The sequence below is a fragment of the Protopterus annectens genome, chromosome 15.part0 (assembly GCF_019279795.1).
Source record: "Protopterus annectens isolate FY-2018-M chromosome 15.part0, PAN1.0, whole genome shotgun sequence".
Classification (NCBI taxonomy): Eukaryota; Metazoa; Chordata; order Ceratodontiformes; family Protopteridae; genus Protopterus; species Protopterus annectens.
In genome coordinates, this window is record NC_056749.1 from 376,230,209 (window position 1) to 376,251,666 (window position 21,458).

Here is a 21,458-nt window from a genome sequence, read left to right on the forward strand (position 1 = left end):
GCTGCTGCAGTTGGTGTAACTGCTTGATTAGGTATGTGCAGAAGGGAGCATTGTACTCTATTATGGGCCTGATGATGGCTGAGTAAAATGGCACTATGACTTCCTTTGATCTTGATGCCATGCCTTTACTTACAACTTGAGCAACACAGGATTTCCTCACTACTGTAGCTACCTGATGGTCAAAGTTTAGTTTACTATCTATCTGGGTTTCTAAGTCCCTCACCACCGAGTCTACTTTTAGGGTTGTGCTATACTGCTATCAATATTATAATTTGCAGGAATGTCTGATTTACCCAAGGGTATGATTACGCATTTTTAGTATTTGGTTTCAGACCATGGTTTTGGCACCAGCTGTTTAGCATTTTTAGGCCTGTTTGTAGGATGTCAAATCATTTGAAGATTCAATGATTGCTAACAGCTTAAAGTCATTGTCAAACTTGGCGAGCCAGAGGCTTAATCCTGGCCTTAACTTCAGAGAAGTGTATACCAAACTAGAGTGGTTCCAATACTGAGCCCTGTGGGGGCATCGCTAGTAATATGTTTTTATCAGAAGTGGATTCACCAATCCAGAGTGTCCTGTCAGTGAGCCAGTTGCCTATCCATATAATGATGTAGGGGGTTTATGCCTAACGCAGTAAGTTTACCTATGAACCTGGAGTGAGGGATTGTGTTGAAAGCTTTGGTCAGGTCTATATAATCAGTGTGTACCATTTTACCCTCTTCTATGGCCCTGGTGACTTTCTTGTAGAAGTCCACCCGATTGAGCAGGTAAGATCTCCATTTGACAAAGCCAACTTGGGTCTGTCCTGGTATTTTTAAAGTTCCTATGTCATTATTGATCAGAACCTTGATAATTCTCTCCATGGCCTTGGAGATGAGACTTGTCAAGCTTATGGGTCTGTAGTTCCCTGGGTGGAGAGCATCCTGGAATGTTGGTGGGACCCACAGTACTTTAGTGAGTGGAATAAGAACCTGTCCTCTCGTAATGACCTGTAGGGGGGATAATCGTAGATATTTCTTTGGGTGTGTTAGTCGGTGATGAGGAGAAGTTTAAACTAAACCTTTTGGCCAGCAGGTTTGCTATAGTTTCAGGCAGGGTATAAGTGTCACCAATCATGACTAGCTTAGCACATTGTAACTTCAGGGGAAACACTCAGAAAACATAATTAAAAAACCCTTATGGCTATTTTCACCTGGGAGACTATCTTTGCCTATTAGCTTGCATTGGCAGATTTAACCAGCTGTCTTGTTTAGACTAGTAAGTGTTGTTTTGCACTGTTTTGTCTGTTCCTTCTTGGCTTTGAAGAGGATATTTTCCCTTTTGCTGAATAGCCTATTTATGGTAGGGGTGCACCGGGGTGGTTTATTTATGACAGTAATCATGGGTTTGACTTTGACAGGTACTGCTTCCTCTATGCAGCTATGAACATAGTTATACAATACTGTTGTGCAACTCAGAATAGGCCTCACTGTCATCTGGGTTCAGAGGGGTTTGGAAGTTTAATGAGCTGTCACTTAGTTTGAAGTAATTGGCCATAGCAAGGTTGTTAACAGATTTGGATTATGATGGGGGTTCTAGGTTAGTTTTAATACTAAAGGAGATCATTTTGTGGTCAGATCTTACCAGGGAGGAGTTAATGCATGGAAGGGAACAGCATCCCCCCATGTCTAGGTACAAGGTCTAGGATATTTTTACCTCTAGTTGGGTTACTAACTAATTGCTCCACTGTGTTGGTATTGATGAAGTCAAAAAGCCTCTGAGTAAGTGAACCATGGGTCTTATAAGTCTATCAGTTTATGGAGGGGTAGTTGAAGTCACCCATAAGTATGGTGTTAGGCTGACTGTTAACAGATTCCAATAGGTTTAGGTAGGAGATGCGGTTTTCCAGACTTATGTTAGGGGATCTTTAGCAAGCAGGGATATGATAGGGAGTCGCATCTATGGTTAGTTGGGCATGGAGCAGTTCAAGTCATGTAGTTGGACCAGACTAGCATTGTAATTGTCTTTTTGGAACAATGAGACACCTCTTCTCTCTATTTTATTCTGAGTTGAGGGGGATCAAAATGTATTAAAGGCATTGCAGCCTTTGATAGCTGGTGTTCTTGTCATGGTTCTGAACTATGTTTCCATGACTGCACATATACCTGCATTCTTCAAAGTGAGGACTGCTTCCAGGGAGTGCATTTTTTTTTAAAAACTCCTAGCATTGAGAAGCTATACCTTTAGGAAACCATGAGGGAGTTTTATTAAGTCAGAGGGTTTAACAACTTGGCATGGCCTCAAAAAAGCCCTATGGGTATAGATTAAAGTTTTTGACTGTATCCAGAAACCTTTATGCCCTATGAGGATAGATAAAGTTTTTGACATTATTCAGAAATGAAGTGGTAACAAGTGCAAACCATCTCTGGCAAAGCATTGTGGCTTGTTGATCATGTCCTCAAGGATGACAAATCTTGGATCCCCTTGTTTTGACATGAGAAACTAAGCCAATTTTTGAAATCAATCACTTTTTGCTGGTTCTGTGGCATCATCATTGATGAAGCTAGTAGGATGCTCCTCAAGGCTAGACTCATACTCACTTGGGGCACACATTCAGAGAGCTCCATCACATCTCTTTTCATTTAGTCCAGTGAGGTACCTCGTAAGTCATTTATGACTACTTGGATTAGTATTTATTTATTTATTTATTTATTTGCCTTTTGTTAACAGTGTTAGTTTGGCTGGGCCAGGAGCGCTTTTTCAGCAGAGACCTGAGGAGAAAAGCTCCAGTACAGAAAATGATTAGTTACAATGAAGAACAAAGTTAAGCTAAACAAAAAGTCTTTTGATCGTATATGAATTGTCCAGTTCGTCGTTCATCTTCCTCTTGTACCTGGTGGTACTTCTGCCCCTCCTCTGATTCGATTGCTGCCTCCCTCTCCTGTTGCTCACAGATTTGTCCCTCATAGGGAGAGGAAAAATGCATTAGCTAAACGTGATTATTACAGATATGCAGCATATTTTTAAATTTACAGTTTTAGCTATGAATATGCCAAACATTAGTAGGGGTAATATTAGAGTTAGGACAGAAGAAATTGAGGCACAATGGATAGTGAGGCTTAGGGCTAATTTTGGACATGGCCTCAATGACTCTGTACCTATAAAACCAATTCTGTCTAAAAGAGTTTTATCTAGATGGTGTTAGTGAAAGTCATTGTTTGTTTGTTATATATTAAATGTTTTTAAATAATTATTTGATGGAAGTTTGATTTAGATAATGTTTTATAAATATATTTTTTTGTAAGGTAGACTGTTTTTTTTAAATTTAACAGTCATGTGATATTAATTAAGTAATATATAAGGTGTGTCTTGCATTCTATACACATGCACCTGATGAAGCTATTGTGAAAGCGCTTGTGCAGAATAAAGAGAGCTGCTCAACTACACTACAACTTGTTGGAGTATTTGATGGTTTATGAATATTGTGGAGCCAAACCTTTGCTGTTTATTTTCTTAATTTGTCATTACTGTTGATATGTTCTGTTTCATTGCTTACTGGAAAAAATGTTCAAAGCTACAAAACACACTCTAACAAGTCATGCTGTATTATACAAAGAATAAAATTTAATACAACCAAGAAGATGAATCAAAGAACATATGCATGCATGCATGGGCTTAAAACTGTGTGCAAGGGGCCTATGATTTGGAAACAGCCCAAAGGTAAACTTAATCCCACCACTAGCCAGATCTATTTTATGTGAATGTGGGTTTTAATACCATTTAATGACTGTAAGTTTCAATCAGAGAAGTTTGTTAATGCTAAATCTGTTTTCATTGCGAGACTGTATTGTTTATTTAGCAAATGTTTATCAGAGTTTTGAATTATATCCAAATATCTGTAATCATTGTAGAAGTAAAGAAGAAAATAGTGTGTACACTGACAGGTTTGAACTGTGTGAAATGGAGAGAAATAGCCAAGTAATGGGACACTGGAATAGCTGGAAGGGGCTACTTTGGTGGTGGGGGGGTCCATTACCCAGCCTAGGTCCTCACTTGACCATTATCTGTCTCTGGTGCTATGTAAGCAGTTACAACAAATTAGAGATTATAGTACTGGCTGATACTGGTCTGCTAGAAGTGGAGAAGGAGCAGAGTGAAGACTCAAAGGAGAACATGGCTGTAGCTGGATCACATGTTATAGAGACGTGACTGCAATATGCTAAAACACTGGCAAAGAAACAGCTTCTGGTTCACAGCTATGGGATGTGACAGGACAAGCACAAAACAAAAGTAATACATGCATTTACCCACCCAGGCTATGCAGTACGTTGCATGGAGTGGCCATACTGTGCATCAGATATTACCTAATCCACATGAGCCTTGAGGTGGCAGGCTATAGTCATCATTATTTACATGGGAAGGGAGCACAGTGGCATGGGACAACAGCCATAACATAGGTGGAGGGGACAGAGGTACCACCTGCAGTAAGCCTGCACATGAATATGGTCTTGCTGGGTGTCAGGGATCATGTCCTTAAATAAAAGTATGAAGCTGTATTGGCTGGTCACATGTTCCAGCAATCCCTGCATAGTCAGGTGTGGAGTCATGTGCTTCTGGGGAGGAAATAGTAAGAGCTACATATATGGAGCCTTGGCTGTGCTTTCAGCTGTACAGTTATGGCATGTGGTTGATATCTGTATGGCCTTTCTTCCAATGGTGCACATGTCACTGAGAAGGGGAACAACTGAAGAGAGGACAGCTGTGGAACTCCAGGACCCTGATTGTGTTATGTGGGGTAAGCACACAATGAAACTCAACAAATATCATGCAAGTCCACTGGGCTTTCCATAGTCATGGATAGAGGCAATGGTGGAGCCAGAAGAATATGGTCTACACCCACATGAATGGTTATAACCATGGATGGTGGCAACTGTGGAACTAGAAGTAGATTTTTTATATCTATGCCAACAGATATGGCCAGGGGTGGAGGTGAAAGTGGATCCAGCCATGTGTGCAATGTGTCCATTCTCAGCTGCACTGTGCAACTGTCCCTTACTTTGACTATGTCTGCTACATGCAAGCAGCTACAGGGACATACTAATGGCTATTGTGTGGGCTATTCCCCACATTGGTCAATGATATTCACGGAGGCAATGGGAGTCTTCACACAGATCATGCATAACACAGAGAACCTCTGACAGGATCTGGGTAGCATTCATCTGTGCCTGGATCACTGCACTGCACATTTCACTGGTTAATACCTGGGTTAACACCAGTATCATGTAATACCTTTATCAATGGGCACCAATGTGTGTATTCCCCAATGCCATGTGTGTGCATCCATTGTATACTGGCAATGTTTCTGCTACCTGTATGCCATTTGTTGGGCAATGGACATGACATCCTTTACTAAACACTGGTGCTGCAGAAGGCCATCATGGGCCTCTGTGGTCCCCTCTGCTATGGGGGTTGGGAATGTTACTACAGCTCTTAGTGTTGCTGTGAATTCTGCTTGTCATTTAACTGTTCAGTGTGCACAGATCCATCATTGTCAGCCTTTACAGATGTGCTAGACAAAGCCATGTGCAGACCTGTACTGCTGGATCCTCTTCCAGTGGAACCTATGAAAGAATACAGATAACATATTCATGTGTGTACCGATTCCTGGATGACCCTCACCATTGACCATGCATCAAACAGACAGCTGCATTTCAAGAATATGCAGAAGCTATGAACTCATAGAGGATATATCTGTTGCTGTCCTGATGTCCCTGTGTGATAGAAAGGTAGTATACTATAATTGTATGAGTAAATGCCCAAAGGTGCTTGCCAGTAATGTTTTGCAATGGCTTACCACACAACTCTCCTAGTACATCCCCCCTAGACACACAGACAGTCGCCTCCCTGCTGCATGTGATTGGTATTGAAGCTTTGATGTTCCTGGGTAACAGTAAAGCATATGATTAAGTTTAAGTACACCAGGTGAATTAGATACCAATGTGCCACTTGACTGGCATTTGCCAGTAGTCTCCTGGGGCACCAGGCATGCACAACAGATACCAAGGCGCTCCTGACCTGTCTAGGTCTCACAACCAAACTATGGCCTAGAATCCATGTCTTGTCAGTGCCACCTTGGTGTGTTATTAGGAAGTGCTTTATCTCTGTGAGCTGATGTTGTGTTGAATGAGCAGCTCCAATGGCAGACCAAATAGCAGCGCTCTCTTGTGCCTTGTTTCCTGCATGCAAGATCATGTTGGTGGTCATTTTCAGATCCACCTGCCACACTGTATAGTGTGTTTCCCCAAAATACCCATCAGTTGTACCATTTCCTGTCATGTCTGGTCCCTGAAGGCCTTATCTGCTTTATCTGTTTCCATTATACACCTGCCATGTCTCCATATGGCCTATAGCAAATGATATGTCTCCTAAGGTCTACATTTCTCAATGCACTGTCATTCTTTCAGCAACATAGCAGCTCTAATTCACCTATGGGAACATACAGTGATCAATATGTGTATATATGGCTATTTTTGTGGGACAACGCCCACCAATCCACTGCCTTCACCACCCCTGGGGTAGGTAATGCATTATGCAATGCAATTATATAACTACTGCAATGTGCTAGACTGTATTACAAGTGAGCAGGTAGTCCACATATTCTGGACCTCCCTGCAGTGCCTACATAATAATCTTGGCCCACAGAACTGCAGTCCCAGCATTGATTGCTATGTGGGTATAGAACACAGCCTCCCTGTGCCCTCCCTGGATCCCCGTCTCTTACATGTATGTCAGCCATCATGCCCATTTCCCATGGTCAGTTTTCCTTATGGCACTTGTGTTTCTGTACCCACCTTTCCCTCTCCATCCCTGCAACATTTTCTGCCTCTTCCCTGTGCCCTAACTGTATATACCACCTCCAAGCTGACACAGTCTGGCATATCCCTGCTAGGGCCACTGCAGTGGTAGCACATAGCAAGCAGTATGGTGTGACAGCAGTACGTGGCAGCCATACAACCTAGAGTTGCCCTGTATTGTGGTATGTATTACCAATACTCCTCTCTGTTATAGTATGCCTATATTTCATGATTGTGCAATATCCTATAGTTACACTATTCTAGCCTGTTTTGTAGTGTGGTTGCTTATTATTACTTTATTTATTTAACATTTGTTTGCCAGGTTAGTCCGACTGGACAACAAGTGTCCATTTTCAGTGGAGTCCTGGAGAGAAAAACTCCATAAGTTTACAGAGAGAAGAAAAATTTACAAGCGAGACATTACAGAGTAGTAGCATACATTAGTATACAATAAGAGGATAGTCCCTCTTTTGGTTAAAAATACAAGTGTACAGAATATACAATGAGAGTAGATAAGAACCTGGTAGAGCATTGCAAAATATTTCACAGCTGAATATGAGTATATAAATGTTTAAGTTTACCATATATACATTTAAACAAATATACATTCAAGAGTATACATACATATATATATACATAAACATACATACACACACACTAATAACATTAATACTACTTGCAATATGGTTGCCAAACTGTGCTGTTCAGGAGGTTTTATTGCACTGATTATCAGGGTCATCATTCTCTTTCAGCTTTTCCCGTTAGGGGTCGCCACAGTGGATCATCTCTTTCCATTTCTTCCTATCCTCTGCATCTTGCTCTGTCACACCAACCGCCTGCATGTCCTCTCTCACCACGTCCACAAACCTTATCTTAGGCCTTCCTCTATTCCTCTTACCTGGCAGCTCCATCCTTAGCATCTTTTTCCCAATATACCCATCATCCCTCCTCAGCACATGTCCAAACCAACGCAATCTCGTTTCTCTTGCTTTGTCTCCAAACCGTCCAACATGAGCTGACCCTCTAATATACTGATTCCTAATCCTATCCATCCTAGTCACACCGAGTGCAAGTCTTAACATCTTTAACTCAGCCACATCCAGCTCTGACTCCTGCCTTTTTGTCAATGCCACTGTCTCCAACCCATATAACATAGATGGTCTCACTACCCTCTTGTAGACCTTCCCTTTCACTCTTACTGGTACCCGTCTGTCACAAATCACTCCTGACACTCTTCTCCACCCATTCCACCCTGCCTGTACTCTCTTCTTCACCTCTCTTCCACATTCATCATTACTCTGAACTGTTGATCCCAAGTACTTAAACCCGTCCACCTTCACCACCTCTACTCCCTGCATCCTCACCATTCCTCTACCCTCCCTCTCATTTACACACATATATTATGTCTTAGCCCTGCTAACCTTCATTCCTCTGCTCTCTAGAGCATATCTCCACCTCTCCAGAGTCTCCTCAACCTGATTCCTACTCTCACTACAGATCACAATGTCATCTGCAAACATCATAGTCCACGGGGCCTCCTGTCTGACCTCATCTGTCAACCTGTCCATCACCACTGCAAATAAGAAAGGACTCAGAGCTGATCCTTGATGTAATCCCACCTCCACCTTAAACGGATCTGTCACTCCCACTGCAGTTCTCACCACTGTTACACTACTCTCGTACATATCCTGTACCACTCTTACATACTTCTCTGCCACTCCCGACGTCCTCATACAATACCACAACTCTTCTCTAGGCACCCTGTCATATGCTTTCTCCAAGTCTAAAAAGACACAATGCAACTCCTTCTGACCTTCTCTGTATTTCTCCAACAACACTCTCAGAGCAAACATTCCATCTGTAGTGCTCTTTCCTGGAATGAAACCATACTGCTGATCACTAATCATCACCTCCCTTCTTAACCTTGCTTCCAGTACTCTTTCCCATAACTTCAAGCTGTGACTAATCAGTTTTATCCCTCTGTAGTTACTGCAGCTCTGCACATCACCCTTATTCTTAAAGATAGGTACCAAAACACTTTTTCTCCACTCCTCAGGCATCCTCTGACTTTCCAAAATTTCATTAAACAATCTAGTTAGAAATTCCACTGCCATTTCTCCTAAGCACCTCCATGCTTCCATTGGTATGTCATCTGGGCCAACAGCCTTTCCATTCTTCATCCTCTTCATAGCTGCCCTTACTTCCTCCTTGCTAATCAGTTTCACTTCCTGATTCACTATCCCCACATCATCCAACCTTCTCTCTCTCTCTCATTCTCTTCATTCATCAGCCTCTCAAAATACTCTTTCCATCTACTCAATACACACTCCTCTCTTGTGAGTACCTTTCCCTCACTATCCTTTATCACCCTTACTTGCTGCACATCTTTTCCAGCTCTGTCCCTCTGTCTAGCCAATCAGTACAGGTCCTTTTCTCCCTCTTTAGTGTCCAATCTCTAATACAACTTTCCATATGCCTTATCCTTAGCTTTCGCCACCTCTCTCTTTGCCGTGCGCCTCATCTCCTTATACTCATGTCTACTTTCTTCATCTCTTTGACAATTCCACTTCTTCTTCGCCCATCTCTTCCTCTGTATACTCTCCTGTACTTCCTCATTCCACCACCAGGTCTCCTTGTCCTCCTTCCTCTGTCCAGATGTCACACCAAGCACCTTTCTAGCAGTCACCCTTACTAGTTCTGCTGTAGTTACCCAGCTATTCGGTAACTCTCCACTGCCTCCCAGTGCCTGTCTTAACTCTTCCCTAAACTCCACTTCACAATCACCCTTTTTTAACTTCCACCATTTAATCCTTGGCACAGCTTTCACACTCCTCCTCCTCTTCTTGATCACCAATGTCATTCTACATACCACCATTCTATGCTGCTTAACTACACTTTCCCCTGCCACCACTTTACAGTCTCCAATCTCCTTCAGACTGGCCCTCCTACATAGGATATAATCCACCTGTGAGCATCTTCCTCCACTCTTGTACGTCACCCTATGCTCCTCCCTCTTCTTAAAATACGTATTCACCACAGCCATGTCCATCCTTTTCGCAAAATCCACTATCATCTGACCTTCTGCATTCCTCTCCTTAACACCATACCTACCCATCACTTCCTCATCCCCTCTGTTCACTTCACCAACATGCCCATTAAAGTCCACTCCAATCACTAGTCTCTCACCCTTGGGTACACTCACCACAACTTCATCCAACTCACTCCAAAATTTCTCTTTCTCATCCATCGCACACCCAACTTGTGGAGCATATGCACTAACAACATTCATCATTACACCATCAATTTCGAGCTTCATAAACATCACTCTGTCAGACACTCTCTTCACGTCTAAAACACTCTTAGCATATTGTTCCTTTAGTATAACCCCTACCCCATTTCTCCTGCCATCCACACCATGATAGAACAATTTGAACCCATTTCCTAAACACCTGGCCGTACTTCCCTTCCATCTGGTCTCTTGCACACACAATATATCAACCGTCCTTCTCTCCATCATATCAGCTAGCTCTCTTCCTATTCCAGTCATACTGCCAACATTCAAAGTTTCTACCCTCACTGCTACACTCCTAACCTTCCTCCTATCTTCCTGCCTTCGGGCATGCCTTCACCCTCCTCTTCTCCTTCGGCCAACAGTAGCCCAATTTCCGACAGCACCCTGTTGGCTAACAGTGATTATCAGGATAAATACTATAAATAGTATATAGCATGATGTTTTCTGAATCACATTAATAATGCAATGTGTTATCAGCCCTGTTCTGTGCTACGAGGGTTAGTATGCCTTGTGCATATGCTCTGTGAGCAATTAAGAAGTATGCAGCTTTGTAGGTAGGCTGTAAATATGTAATAGCACAGCCTAGAGTTGTAGCTAGGCTGTGCTATTACACATTTACAACCCAATAATGGCCATAGGTATCACGCTACCCTTCTATCCATTCTGCATGTGCTCAGACATGTAGACTACACAGGATATGGGTAGCTGTGTGAATGTACCATGGTAGTTAGGCTATTTTCCTTTGTAGTAAAGCAGCATTCTGTTCATCAGTACCTCATAGGTCTGTGATTACCACTGCACGGGTGTTCATTGCCACTGCCAGACTGCCATTCTGTAATGCCACCTGTGCCACTTATTCCTGTAATAGAATGGGTGTGACAGTTGTAATAAAACTGTGCAACACTTCAGGAAGGCTTATTTTCCAGTCAAATATAGCAGTAGTTATTTGTGTGTTGACTATTAATGTTGTTATTGTTAGGTGTGTTATATGTGGTATGATGCTAACCTGTGCCACAAATACCTTAATTTGCCACACACTGTGTATGACAACTCCACATAGACTTGTTTTCCACAGGGCTGCACATCTCATTTGTACAGTTGGATTACTTTTTTCTGCATCGCTGTCCATTGCACAAACACATATTGGTTACAATACATAACCATTGCCACTTACCCAGATGTGACAGGGACACAGCCTGTCATATCCTCTGGTGTTATCCCCTTGTCTTATCACAGAGGATCCCCCAGGCATTTATATCACCATAGCTCAATGATCTGTCATAGGAAAGTGTATCACATTATACTGACATTTACTGTTTTTTCTGTTTTCTTTCTGTCATTTTTTTCTTCATATTATTTGTTTTTTTCTGTTTTGTTTCCTTCTATTTATGTTCATTTTTTTTTCTGCAGTCAGCTGTGGTTTAGGATGAGGTGTGGCAGTGTTCACTGCACACTGAACTAGCTGTTTAACCAACTGCTGAGTCCCCAGCACTCTTCAGGCCAGCCTCTGTGTAGGATGATGGTCAACCTGCTGAAGATGACCTGAAGGGCTCACATGTGGCTTCTGGTGCTGCTTCTCTGGTGAGGGAGGTATAGGCTCTTCATCCTGGAGTGGCAGAGAGCGATCTTCTTGGATCACCTATGGGATGGTGCCACAGCTGGTCAGCTTGGGATGCTGATTGGAACACTGCAGAGCATCCTCTCATGACTGATAAAGTTATTTAGTCACCCAGACCTGACCATCAGGCCAGCAGTGGAAGAGCCCACCCATGATGCCCCAGCCTATCCCACATCATGGTCTTCCCTCTCCTATTGTGTCACTCACCCTTCCCTCTTTGTTACCCAATCCTCTTCATCACCAGTTGTCAATCCATTGTCTACTGACGTCTCTCCAGTGAAACCCTCACCATTTGTCTTAGCACCTCCTCTGTCAGTATTTGTATTACATATTTGTCCATCTTCTGCTAAAATCTTCCTTGTACCCTCCTACTGAAATTTTACACCTGCTTCTCTACCCCTCTATCCTTATTCTCTACAAAAAGTGTACCTAAACCACAAAAAAATCCTTCTCCTACAACATGCTACATTTCCTCCCCACTGTCTTTCTATATATAGCTTTTCTTCCATCTTTTCTGACTATCCTATCGCCCCATCTCATTTCAATTTATAAAATAAATATAGTTAGGTTTTTTTTCTGTGTAACCCTTATATGGGCTTTAAGCTGTGCCCATATTGCATACATGTGATACTTCAATGGATATGTAACTATTTCCATGGTATTCCCTTGACACTGGCTAATCCAATCACAAACCGATAACCTTCTTCATCAAAATCTGTAAACCTTCAGATGTTAATATCACTGAATTCAAGGACTTCAAATGTACAAATCTTCTAAAATTCTGTGGCAAATCTCCAAGTTCACTTATAGCTTATGCTTATGCAGACAAATTATTTTCTTACCTAGATAAATGTATTAACTTAGCAGTCCCAACTAGATCAAAACAAAATGGGAAAGTTAAGAGTAAACTAGCATGGTGGCCCGCAAACATAAATAAACTATATAGCGAAAGAAAAAAACTTCTTAAAATATACAGCAAAACTAAAGTCACTCAAATTAAGGATAACATTAAAGAGTTATCCAAGGAATTGCAAATCTCATCAGAAAAAAACAAATGCATACCATGAACTCAGACTACCATCTGAGGCTAATGACAAGTACAAATCCTTCTTTAGTTATTTCAAGAAGATAAAGAATAACACACATTTCTCACAGCTCATTCAAAACAGAAGCACCTAGATGGATCCAGTGCATATTGCCACCATACTACCTAAAATATTCAGTGAAAACATCACTCTATAGACAACAATAAAAACCTCACAAATCCCTGAAGGTCTCAGACCCCCAGTTATTACCAAAGAACATTTGTTAAAATTATTTATAAAATAAAAAAAATTAAAAATACATCTTCCATGGGACCTGATAATATACATGGCTTCCTAATTAACAGCACTAAAGAAGTGGCCCCACCACTGGCCCCTGAAATTACACACACATTAACCAAGAAAAATGTCATAAGGAAACTGATTAACGTTGATATCAAAAATCTTACAGTCTTTACCTCCTGTACTTTGGCTTTGGCAGTGGTAGTTCCTGTCTGATGAATCTGGTAAATGTCTTCAAGAGGATGAAATGGACAGCAGGACTGTGGGCATAATGTCCACATAGCATACCTTTACCTTGCCAAGGCATTTGATAATCATAATCATCATCATCAACCCACTTTTTCCCATTTTCTACATGGGGTTGGGGTGTCATGTTAACTGTCACCATCTCTCTCATAGGTTCTTTGGCTCATAGGATAATACTAGGCTATTGGCCCGGAAGCCCTTATAAGCCTGGCCAAGAATTTTGCTCATGTTCCCTGAAAGACAGCACCTGTTTCCCTTGTCCAGCATGGACACAGGTGGGTTCCCAGGGGTGTAGTTTCTGTTTCCCATCCAGTCATCCAGGTTCCTCTTAAAGAGGGCTAGAGAGGTATTCTGATTGACATGGAGAGGGAGTCTATTCCACAGAGGAGGGAATCTTTGGAATACAAATCTATCCTGCCAACAAGTCCTATTAATGTCACAGACCAGGTTAAGGCATTGCATGTGGGTTGCATGAATGGAGTTTGTCTTACGGATATGCAGCAACTCCATCAAGACTGGGTCTGAAATGTCCTTGTATGATAGTCACCTCTGAGCAGTCTGTATGAGATTGAGTAAAGGGACAGGGCTTTTAGCCTGTCTGTATAGGATAGGTATTTGAAATCCTGGATTTTCCTGGTTAGGAATCTCTGTGGTCTCTCCAACTGCTGCATGTGCTTGTCAAGGCACATGCTGAAGGGGGCATTGTACTCAATAATGGGTCTGATAAGGGAGGAGTATAGGGATGTTATGACCTCCTTATTCCTGGATGAAATACCCTTATTTATGAGGTGGGCCATGTAGAAAGCCTTCCATACAATGGAAGCAACATGGTGGTCAAAAGTCAGGTTGCTATCAACCTGGATGCCCAAGTCCCTCATGACTGATTGCATGCTTAGTACATTGTTATTAATGTGATAATTAGTGGGAATGACATTTTCCCCAACAGGGATAGTGATGCATTTCTTGGAATTCAGTTTGAGGCCATGCTTCTGGCACCAGTCATTAGTTTGGGTAAGGCCCTCTTGGAGGATGTTCACATCACTAGGGGAATTTAAGACAGCACCCAGCTTGCAGTCATCTGCAAACCTGGTCAGCCACAGACCACTGGTTTTGGCTTGTACATCAGAAAAATATATCCCAAACAGTAGAGGCCCCAAGACCGATCCTTGGGGGACACCACTCGTTATGGGTCTACTACTAGAGCTGGCTTCCCCTTCTTTCACTGAGTGCATTCTATCAGTGAGCCAGTTAGCTACCCATCTGGTAACATATGGATTAATGCCTAGCTGGGAGAGTTTATCTATTATGCCCGAGTGGGGAATAGTGTCAAAGGCTTTGGCAAGGTCAAGGTAGGTAGTCCCCTTGTCCATGGCTTTGGTGACTGTTTTGAAGAAGTCAGCCAAGTTTAACAGGCATGATCTCCCTTTGACAAAACCAAACTGTGTGGTGTCAGCATTTGGAGGTTTCCAATGTCCTTGTTTATAAGGTCCATGATAATGCATTCCATGGCCTTGCAGATCAGGCTAGTTAGGCTGATGGGCCTATAATTGCCTGGGTCAGTAGATGCTCCACCTTTGCGTAGAGGGATGACAGTGGCTGTCCTCCATTCAGCTGGGATGAAGCCGGTGCTCAGGCTTTGGGTGAATAGGGTGTCTAATGAAGCTGAGAGCTCATGCCTGTTCATTTAGGATACAGCCAGGAATGTTATCGGGTCCCATGGAGACTGTATTTTTTGCCTTTGAGAAGAGAGCATTAAGGACCTGCTCCATGGTGATGAGGGGAGGGGGACAGGTGCTGGGGATGTCCTGGTTTACTGATGGGGGGACAGGGGGGTGAAGTTTTCACTGAACCTGTCTGCCAGCAGGTTGGCTATATCTATGGCGTTTGTGTATGTGGTGTTATTGACCACCAGTTCAGAGCAGATTTGGGTGTTGCCTTTGAAATTGCAGACATATGTAAAGAAGGCCTTGTGATTGTCCTTGGTGGATGTGGCTAATTTGGACTCGAAGTTAGCCTTAGAGGATTTCACCAGTGACCTTATTTGTTTGTTCAGAAAAAGGAGAGATTGCCTCCAACTTGGCATCTGCTCCTTCTTGGCCCCAGACAGCAATTATATCCTTTTATGATAGAGTTTGTTTATTGCTGCTGTCCACCAGACAGGTTTACTCTTCCTTGAGGAAGATGATTTGGTCCTGTCAGGTATTGCTGAGTCCATACAGTTATGTAGGTGCTCATATAGTTTTTTGGTGTAGGCTTGAACATTAGTGCTAGTTCCAACTGAAGGGACGATGGCTGTGAAGCTGCTTATACCTACTCTGAGGAAATTGTAGTCAACTTTCAAAAGTTTTTTTCATTTGAATCTGATGGGAGGGGGGTCAGGGGAAATGGTGACTTCAAAAGTGATCGCTTTATGATCGGACCATACCAAAGAGGATGACACTGTACAGTGGCTACTCATGTTGGTTAGGACCAGGTCCAGGATATTTTCACCTCTCATAGGGTGTCTAACAGCTGACCCAAAGCATTAACATTGATGAAGTCGAGGAATCTCTGGGCATTCATGTTTGGGCTAGAATAGGTCTTCCCTCTATGGTTAGGTAGTTAAAGGATCAGGACAGAGGGTTGAATCTTGATGGATTCAAGTAAGTCCAGATAGGTGGAGTGGGCATCCTGAGTCATGGTTGGTGTCTGTCACTAGCTATTATTTGAATAGGTGTTTTGTCAACAGTTAACTGCACTTGTAGTGTCTCCTGTGTGTCATACAGTTTGACCAGCCCTGAGGTGTGTAGGTCTTTGTCAAATATTGAAACTCAACCTCATTTGGCTTTGTAGCCCTCCATTTGGAGTCTGAAAGTATGGTAGAATGAGTAACCTGGTAAGGTTGGGGTGCTCTCCACAACTCTGAACCAGGTTTCAGTGACTGCACAAATGTCAGCATCCTCCAGGGCAAGGAATGCTTGCAATGAGTGCAGTTTCGTGCTAAGACTCCTAGCATTTAGCAGCATGACCTTTAAATTTTGTTTATAAGAATTTTTCATGTTGATAATTTTGCGCTCATGACTTTGCCTAAAAAAAGCACTCTGAGGGAGGCAAGAGAAGCCTAAAGCCCAGGGGAGACAGATGAAGGCCATCTCTGGCAAAGCATTGTGGTTCTGACAATCATGTCCTCCCAGGCTGTCAGGTACTAGATCCCTTTGGAATGACACCAGAAACTAAGCCAATTATTAAAGTCAATCATTTTCTGTTTGTATTGAGGTATCATTCTGGGTGATGGTAAGATGCTGCTTAAGACTAGGGACATACCTGCTTGGGACACATATTCAGCGAGCTCAATCATGTCTCTCTTCTTATAGTCCAGAGAGATACATCTGAAGTCATTCACACCAACATGGACTATGACAAAGTCATAACAATATCTGTTGTTAAGAGACCTGAGTGCATGCATGATATGGCAGATGCTAGCACCTGACAAGCAACTTACTGTAACTTTCTCCTTGTCTAGCCTGGTGAGGGGTACATCTGTGTGTCTCATAATAGAGTCTCCTATGACTAGTATGTTGAGTTTATGGTTGGGCGTTAGAAGCTGTGAGACACATACGTGTGTACTATGTGTGATGCTTGGTGCTGTGGGTTGTGATGTGCATGTGTGTTTTTGCTTCAGAGGTCTCTTTTGTTTAGGTATGTTTTTACTGAAAACTCCAGCATATGTAGGAGTGTGTTGTACAGATGTGGGTGATGTTAGAGGTGTGGTGTTCATAGTGTTTGTGCAGACAACCTTCTCAGTGCCAGATGCACTGGCTTGTGACTGAGACAGCAATGATTCTAGGTTCTTAATGTGATTGCATCTCTCACATATTGTGTTCCTAGGTGGTAGTAGTAGAGGGTTGTCTCTGTACATAAGGCAGTTGGTACACTGTCTCAGGATGTGCATATCAACCAGACTAGCAAGAGAAACCACAGGAAATTGTCCATCCATGGTTATTAGACTCTATGGAATAGAGATCAGGGATAGTAGAGTGGTACTATCTGAAGAGAGTACCTATAGGTGTGAGTAGGACTGGATAAAATCAATACAGTAGCTGCAGGCAAGGGCCTCACTCACAGAGGAGTGCTGGAAAGAGAAAAATGTAACTGAGATAGCTCACAAAGAGTTAAAACAGCACAGCGGTGGTGTGCAACAGGCAAACAAGCACTAACACATGCAAATGCTGGGTTTAAATTCCACAAAAATAAAATGGAAACACTGGAATTGACCAATCAACCCTTATCCCTGAGCTCTTAGCTCAACATCCTATGCCAGACCAGTTCCAACCAGTTCACTTAGTCCCACTAAGTGCAGGCAGACCCTAGACAACACAAGATGGTGTAGCAGGAAACACAGGAATCACACAACAGATCTGAATACAGCAAAACCTGTAACCAGACTATGCTAAAGATATTTAAACTTAGTTTAGGTCAATTTAACACAGCAGAACAGATACCCACTTAAATATAATATTAGCAAACAAGACCAAACTGATTTAAACAAATTAACAAATTAATCAACAAAAAAAGCTCAAAATTGAGCGCTGTTTCAGCAGTCTTCAATCAGACAAGTTCTAACTGCACACTCCTGCCACTAGGGTACAGGGGAACCCTCTCCAAAAAAGATGGCCTGGATTAGTGCTCAAGTTATACAAACAAAGCTAGATTCAGCAGGTCTGAATCTAGTCTTTGCTACAGCAAACAAGGCACACCAATTTCAGAAAGAAACAGTTCAAATAAGCAGGCACAATGAGCCTTTAGCCAGCAATTCCCAGCTCAGAAGGGCAGAATCTATCCTCTCCCCCCACAAGAGTACAGACCACAAACCTTCTTAAAGTAAAATAACTGGCCTGAAGCCCAAGTGCTTAAACCAGAACTAAGACACATTTAGAATAGCAGACACTAAGCCTTCAACCAGCAACTCCCAGCATAGAAGGATGTAAGCTACCTCTCCTACCAATGTAAAACAACTGGCCTGAAGCCCAAGTGCTTAAATCAAAAGGCTTAGAATAACAGTTAAAATTTAATCAGGCTACTAACAAGCAGTAATAAATGCAGCAGAATAAGTGCAATTGAGTACTTTTAAGAAGAGTAAACAGAAGCACCAAGCAAAATCGATCCAAAGCAGGAGACTTTATGTACACATGAAAAGCACACAGGCAGGAAAAACACATAAATGCTCCCAAATTTTTGCATTTTCATAAAACTTCATTAGATGCAAACCCATTCATGTGATTAATGACTACTTTTATAGTCACATCAATTTAAGATATCCAATAGCCAAACAGCACTAATCAAATATTAAAATTCAACTATACAGTTTGCACTCTAATAAAGACAAGTTAAACAATCTAAAATCAGATTTATTTAAAAATCACTAAAAAAATAAATAAAAGTAATACAATTCATTACATCTACCATATGGTTCAATAACAATAGCACCATTTTGTGGATAAAGTTAGTAATTGCATACATCAACTTAGGAACACAAAAAATCCATGAGAAGGAAATAATACTAAATATAAATATAAAAATTATATGTAAAGAAGTAATAATAAAATACTGTTGTAAAATACTGTGATATTTTGAAATAATATTTTTCAACATTAATAACCCTGGAGTTGCAAAACTCTACAATCTTGCTGACCTCATTTTAAGTACTGGGGCTAAAGAAACATTTTCATTCAAGCCCGGGGGGGTTTGTTTGACTCTAGGACGAGCTACCAGTACAACTCCCTGTACTGAATACGAGGCTGCCATAAACCCCCCTGACATCCACAGGGACCTCTTCCAAGACAAAAAAATAAAAATGTTGCCTTTGGACATTCTAAACTGTGCCTGTATAAGGCATTCCTGTTGTTCTTTTTTTTTTTTTTCCAAACAATCTTTATTGAATTTTTGATATACAACAACAAGCAAAATCAAAACAACTAGAAGTTGATAGAATATAAGTATATATGAGCAATATGATAACACAATACTACATCTACAAAAAGGTAACAGCTCTAAAAATAACTATATACATAGTGCCATACAGATCTAAATGCTAAGGTATGTATCCTACATCTGTTTGCCCATGAGTTAAAAAAGGGGAAGAAAGAATAAAAACTTGTTCCAAAAGACTTCTTAATTATTTTAGCATGGTACATTCAGCTAATATCTAGTATTGAAAAAATAAGGTTCCATAGGTGTTTAAATTCCAATTTTTTACGAGGGTTGACAATTATCAATTTTTGAGAAGTTATGTATGTAACTGCCATTTTTCTGAAGCCCTCCCAAGATAGCTTGGAACGATCTATCCAATGTTTGGTAATATAAAATTTAATCAACAGACATATAATAATCAGGCTTTTAAACTTAAGGGGTGGCATATTAATACGGGTAATATGGAGTAGCGCCATTTCCCAGGATAGTGTTGACTTGTGATAGCCCATTTTATCCAATCTAACCTTGAGGGAGCACCATAAGTTATGCGCATATTTGCAATACCACAGAATATGTATAATATCTGCATGTGGATGTGGGCAACAGGGGCATGATGTGGAGATAGAGGCATTGAATTTGTTTAGGTGAGTTGGGGTAAGATATAGATTATTTATAATCATAAATTGAGTGTAGGTAAATTTCTTGAAGGGGGAGTATTTAAGCGTAAGAATTATCGATTCTTTCTTCTGTTGTAGAGATAAATTGGGTCCTTGTCTGTTCCAATAATCAGCAAAAGTAACTTCATCCCCATAAAGGTATGTGGAGAATGCTTTGTATGAAATGGAGAGCATATGTTTCTTGACACTTAAGTTTAAGAGCAGTGGGGTGATTATATTGATTTCAGTTTCTGCTTTGTGTTGATTTGTAAGGAGGGATGAAAAGAGATCTCTTAGCTGCCTCAAAATGATAGTATAGGCTTTAGACAACGATAAAGTTCCTCTAAACTCATTTAGAGGGAGATGTTGAAATTTGAGTATATCCCATATCGTGTAGTTTTTGATCATAGGAAATCTGTTTAGGTTCAGCATTTGGCCTCCCATTGTAATGTTAGGATTTAAATGGATAGGCTGTAATAGTGGTAGGGCATTGGATAGGCCTACCTGATTGAAAAGTTCCTGAAAGTCCTCAATTAGGTCCTTAAGAATTTTATGAATTTTCATTGTCTTAATTGAAGCTCTCGTAAGGAAAGGCAAAGATTTGGGATTAATATTTTTATTAATAGCATATTTATGCCATATCTTGGTCCAGATAGGGGACCATAGCATGGGTTCAGTGGCATAGTTGGCTATGCTAAGAATTCTATTAGCTCGGATAATTCTATAGTATAGAATAAGATTTGGTAAGGCCATACCTCCTTTCTGCTTGGGAGCTGTGAGTTTACAGTACGACATTCTGACTGATTTTGGGTGCCAAATGAACTTTCCAATCTCTTTCTGGATTTTCTTGATAAGAGTGACTGTAGCTGGGGATAAGGAAGAATTATATTGATAAAGAATTTTTGGGAGTATATTCATTTTGACAATGGCGATTTTGGAAAGTGTAGAGAGTTTCAGTAGCTGCCAACGTTTCATATCCTGTGTGATAGAGTTCCAAATCTTTACTAGGTTAGCTTGCATTATAGAGGAATGTGAGTCTTCATAAGTAACTCCTAGATACTTAATTGAGTGGGAGGTGTGAAAAGGCAAGATTGGAAAGAGATAAGGCTTGTGGGCTGCAGGATTAATTTGGAAAATATGGGACTTATTAGCATTAATTTTATAGTCAGAGAATGCTGCAAAGGTATCTATGGAGTCTATTAACTTTACTGCATTGTTAGAGGGATACATGAAATATAAGTTAAGGTCATCAGCAAAGGCGGCAAATTTAATATTAAGATTACATAGTTTCGGGGTGGCATAATAGGCTTTCTGTGTAATAAACAGAAGTAGTACTTCAATGTATAGGTTGAACAGTAGTGGAGACAGAGGGCACCCTTGTCTCGTGCCATTGGCTAATTTAATCGGTCTTGAGAGTTTCCTGTTTATATAAATGTGTGTGTATGAGCTATTGTATAGAGTCTTTATTAGGGCAATGAATTCAGAGGGGAGACCAAACTTTGAAAGAGTTAGAAACAAGAAGTCCCAGTTGACTCTAT